The sequence below is a fragment of the Citrus sinensis genome, chromosome 4, assembly GCF_022201045.2.
Source record: "Citrus sinensis cultivar Valencia sweet orange chromosome 4, DVS_A1.0, whole genome shotgun sequence".
Taxonomy (NCBI): Eukaryota; Viridiplantae; Streptophyta; class Magnoliopsida; order Sapindales; family Rutaceae; genus Citrus; species Citrus sinensis.
Window position 1 is genome coordinate 7,320,331 of NC_068559.1, and position 5,629 is coordinate 7,325,959.

General features: G+C 31.5%; 1 non-coding gene across 1 annotated transcript; it reads left to right on the top strand.

The window, feature by feature from the left end:
• On the top strand, positions 1-109 carry LOC112496771 (small nucleolar RNA R71). Its single transcript, XR_003063284.1, has one exon. It is a non-coding gene; the product is annotated as a small nucleolar RNA R71 (small nucleolar RNA).
• The last annotated feature ends 5,520 nt before the right edge of the window (positions 110-5,629 follow it).

Genomic DNA, 5,629 nt, shown 5'->3' on the forward strand with positions numbered 1-5,629 from the left:
ATATCATGATGAGGACATCTCTTGAGTAACTCCATGAATCTTTCTCATGCATCATACAAACTTTCATCTTCAAGTTGATGGAAAAATTTGTGATCTCATTTCTCAATTTTGCATTCATGGCAGGTGAGAAGTACTTTATTAAAAATTTATCCACCAAGTCATTCCATATAATAATGAAATCAGGCGGTAGAGAGTTCAACCATACTCTTGTTCGATCCCTTAGAGAAAATGGGAAGAGTATGAATCTTAATGCTTCCTGCGATACTCCAGTAATCTTGAAAGCATCACTTACTTCCATAAATAATTTAAGGTGAAGGCGAGGATCTTCTGATGCCAGTCAATTGAATTGCCGCACTGTTTGAAGTATATAAACATCACTAGTTTACGCTCAAAATTAGCAGCTTGCACTTTAGGTCTAACTATTCCAGGATTTATGGCTTGAGGGGCCAACAAGGCATAATCTCTAATGGCTCTGTCTCTATCATCTGTTATGTAGATACTATTATTGTTCTCTAGTTGCCCATAAATATTTTGTCCATTTTGACCTTCTTTACCTCCATGTGCATTGACGGGTTCTATTTCTCATCGAGGGTTCAAGTTCCTTATATCTTACAAATCATCTATGTCTGCAGCATTTCTTAAATTTCTATGATCTTTTCTCAATCTCCTTGCATTTTTTTTAAATTTCTAAATCAAACTAGAATTAAACATATTTGTACCTACGCATACAAGGGTTGCTAGAGCACTTCTGTCAACACAGTAAACAAATTATAAAAAAAAAACTAAAATTGGCACCAACAAAAATTGACTTCACAAATCACAATAAGCATTCAATTCTCAGAAACAATGTCAAAAACTTGTTGATATGTATTGCTATAGGTGTCAATGTGCAAGTGTACACAACAAGTAATATACTAATGAGTATCCAGATTGTCTCTATAAGGATTTATGTTATAGTACTGGCTACAACAATCTTAACAGTACAAATTCAATCTAATTAAAATAAAATAATGAATGAAATTAATGATCTAACAAAATTAAAAATAAAATAAACAGAATGCAATAAGGAAAAAATCTCATGGTAAACACAAAGATATACTCAATATGAAAGAAATAGTTGAGTGCTTAAACTCATTCAATTCAATCTATTAATTGTTTTTCAATTACAATATTGTTGCTATGACACATGCTAAAGCACTGGACAGAATCCCTCATGCATCCTCAGCTGTCACATGTTGGATATTTTATATCTATATGCAATGTAACAGTAACCAGTTGCTATGCTAACATTAGATATAGTATTATATATTCTAAAATCCAATTGCTCTACAAGGTGAATCCCTATGTCTGGTTCTTCACTAATCTTAAATTAAGTATGACCCTATCCAAATCGAGATTAACTGAACTTGGGAAACTCAAACTAAAACCATGTATTGTCTTGATTTGTTCCACTCAGTCAGATTATTTTTAGGCTTCTCCTTAGCTAGTATCCACTAAATGGGTGGTCAATTGACATAGAGATTTGTAATAAGTAAAATCAAGACAAAATGATGCAGTAGAAACACGCATATATAAGTCAAATAATCATTAACCTTGCTTTTACCCAACTACATCAAAGTTTAGTTCATGATAGCGATAAAACAGTAATAATACTCGTTTTTGCCATCAGATACATTCTCATAGAGAGATGAAAACAAGCAAATAAAGATGAAGAATTGAGTAATGCTAGTATAAGACATCCATCTCTTAGGTTTTTGCGACCTCTCTTTCTTTTTCTCAGAAATCTTTTGCTGCAACGCTCAACTCTCTCTTGTTCTCTTTTTTTTTTTCTCTGTTTTTTCTTTGTGTGACGGCCACCCTGTTTCTTTAACTTGTACGCTTTTTATATCTTGGAATTAGGACAACCAAAAGTATGTGACCATGTGTCTCTTTTTTAGAAACCTTGGATCGCATATCATTTTGTGTTGCCTGTCGCTACTTTGTCAATTAACACGCGAGTAGTCTTGCTTGTAATTTGCTTCTGGATTGCTAAAACAATTGCCACAACATTTTCTCTGATTTAGACTTCTTTTAGTTCATCTGCAGACAAGTTTTTTGTTATTTATGCAAGTCTGCTACTGCATCCCATCTATAAAGTTTGAGCTTTTTGGTCATCTATAATCATACTCATATTCAGAGCACAAAGTGATCTAAAACACAATCAATTTATTAAAATTAAACTTAAATAGATGCTCATGCAAAAATGTAACTAAAAATGCAATAAAAATAAATCATTCACTCTGTAAGTAATATTAGTTTAAGTCTAGAAATGTCATGATAACTCTCATTTCATAAAATTATCACTAACCCTAATTATTGGAAATTTACCAAAGTAGGCAAATCTGACATATTAGTTTATAACATAATTCTCTTAATCTAAATAAGGAAAACAAAACAAGTGGCGCCCAAATCTAAAATCTAGAAAAAAAAAGATAAAAATCTTAAAAGTAACAGGAAAAATAGGAAAATAACTTAAAATTGTAAAATGACTAGGAAAGAAACTAAATTTCTAGCTAGACAATGTGGGTTGGTTTGTCTTGTCGCAAGCTTCGTAATGGTATAGTATATCCCCAAAACAGTTGGGCCGGATTTATACTAACCATAAATATGGTAAATTTATCAAAATAGGCACATTTTATAGTAAAATTCTCCTATTGCAAATAAGAAAAACAAAAAAAAAATGGCATCTAAATTTGATATTAAAAAAAATATAAAACTCCTGAAATTAACTAGAGAAATAAAAATAATAACTTAATATTATAAAATAGAAAGGAAAGAAATAGAATTTTGGCTCGATCATGTGGCAGAATGGCATAAACAAGGTCTTAAATTTGGTTCATCTCATCGCAAACTTTGAAATTATATTATATGGCCAAAATGGGTACCTATAGCCCAAGTTATGATATTTAGAAAGTTCCTTCCTCACCCCATGAAACCATCTTACAATATTTAGTTTATTTAACATTTTTCTTTCTCCTTAATTAAAGTAAATAGTTCTTTGGCCTAATTGGCGAACACTTGCTTTTACACTGTGTGAGAGCAAGTGTTCAAAATCCCGTAAACCCAATTTTGGGGGTATAATTTCCTTCGTCAATTATGATATTTGAAGGCTACTCTTCACCAAAACTCCATTGATTACAGCACTTGTCCTTTGTACCACTCATCAATTCCATTTAGAAAAAGAATTAAAACTCTTCTGATTTTCCTTTTCTTTTAAAAAATTGGAAAAAATAAATTATTTTTATTTGAGAAAAATGAAAAGAAAAGGAGGTATATTAGGAAAAAAATAATTAGATGATAGTGTTCTAACCCGCAATGAAATTATCATGTACTAAATGGGTGTTAAAAATAATCTATACTTGTTGATTAATTATATAATGGTCTATAGTAGTATATAGCGGGTATTTTAATATGGAATGTAACTTTTATTAAAACATGAGTGATCTAGTAATTTTAGATTACAAACAATTTCATCCATGAGCTTATTGATGCAATTTATGACATTTACTGAAATATACGTACTTAGTTGTGTCATTTATTAGTGTTACACCATATATAAGTTTTATAATTACAACTTATTTATTTGATTTTTGTTAGATAACTATTAGATGATATATTTTGAAACATTTATGTTCAAAAACGTTATCACATTATAAATTTAAAGGAGGGTTAAAAATTTTTATATGTCTCTTTCTTTAATACAAATATTGTTTACCGTTAATTAAATCTAATGGTACACAGTTGAAACATTATTGATGCCATAAGTTTTTTACTACATCATTCAGGGACCTCTTTGAAATATAGTAAATAAAAAATAGCTTAAAATGTTTAATGAGTTCAAAAAGTATAATACAAATAATTTAAACTATCTAGTAGACTAGTGATATTGACAATTTTAATATTTAAAATAATTTTAAAATGTAATTTTTTTTAATAATACATTTGTATTTAGCATAAAGATTTTAAATAAATACTTGGGTTAAATAAATTTCACAATTAATAAAATATGTCTCATGTATTAATAATATTAAAATTATTTTTTATAATATTAAAAAATTAATTTATTATATGCTTATTTTAATAGACAATAATGTTTCCATTTGTTATAAAATTTAATTTAATATAATAAAATGTCTAATAGATTTAAAATATTAAACAAAATTTTAATGTTGAAATTATTTTAAAATATATGTATTATTACATTATCTTAATATTGCATTTCTATTTTTATAAAACATTTAGTCAATTTTTGGGATTAATAGAGCCAAGTACTATGGTAAAAAAGTGATCTTGTTAGCTTTTGTTGAAACCTTAGGGTAGGGGTGGGCAAAATCGAATTCGGATCGGGTTCAGGTCAACCCGATCGGATTTCGGGTTGGTTGGATTGAGAAAAATGTCATCCGAACTCAACCCGAATATGTGATCCGATCCGAATATGTTCGGTTCGGATCGGATCGGATCAAAAAATCGGGTGAAGAACGGATCGGATCGGATTTGGGTGGTATTGCTTAGGTTGTAGAGAGAATTGTAATTTTCTTTTTTAAATCACATCTTGGATTTGATAACTGAAGTTAGAATCAATCGGGGAACTTTATATCTCCAATTTGAACACACGAAATTGAACAATCATTTCAACAAATTAAGAGAACAATAAAAATCACAATTCAACTTCCCATCCCTTTCACCAATTCAAACGACTTTACAGCATCCCTCATGTCAATAAAACAAATCCCAAGCCTAAAAAAAATTGGCTAACTTTCACAACTCAATATTATTAACATCACCTGTAAATGGCTTCATCAGAAAATGCCATTTCAGCAGTAGAGAGAGGTTGCGAACATGGCTGCTTGGCGCGACCACGGATTGTGTGCTTGGTGGCGGCTGGCGCGACCATGGATCTATTGTGCTTGGTGCCAGCCGACGCAATCAAAACGAAGGCTAAGGCTCATGACTTGGTGCGATTTGCTGGTTTACTTTTGCAGCGGACAATGGCGGTTCAACAGTGGTGACTGGTGCCGATGAGATTGGTCCTTTGGAATTGGACTTTTGGATAGTGGTGGGCTGGTGCCGGTGGCTGGTGCTCGTGTGGTGTTGAGAAATGATAAATTAGGGTTTTGTAATTCTTTATTTTTTTTTTATTTGTAATCCGATCAGATTTTCGGATCGGATGGGGTTTGATTCGATCCGAACATAATCTGATCGGGTTTGAAAAAATCAATTCGATCGGGTTTCACTGTCAATCTGCATCCAATCCGAACCTGAAATATTTGGATCGGATGGGATCGAATCGGGTCGGGTCGGTTTATTTGCCCAGCCTAACCTTAAGGTCTACGTGACAATTTTCCCAAACTTTAGAGATGTATTCTCTTGTTTATATATACTATTTAGGCAGAATACCCTCATCCATTTCTACTAAGAAATTGAAAGTGAAAGAAACCTCATAAATGAATGAAAAAGTTGTAGAAATAGAAAAGCCTTTGAAAGGGAAAATTAAAGAGGAGCAGGAGGTGTCTGCCAAAGAAGATCCTTCTTCTTCCCTTTTCTCAGAAGAAAAGGAAGATCCAGACCAAATTAAGGAAATGGAAGGGAT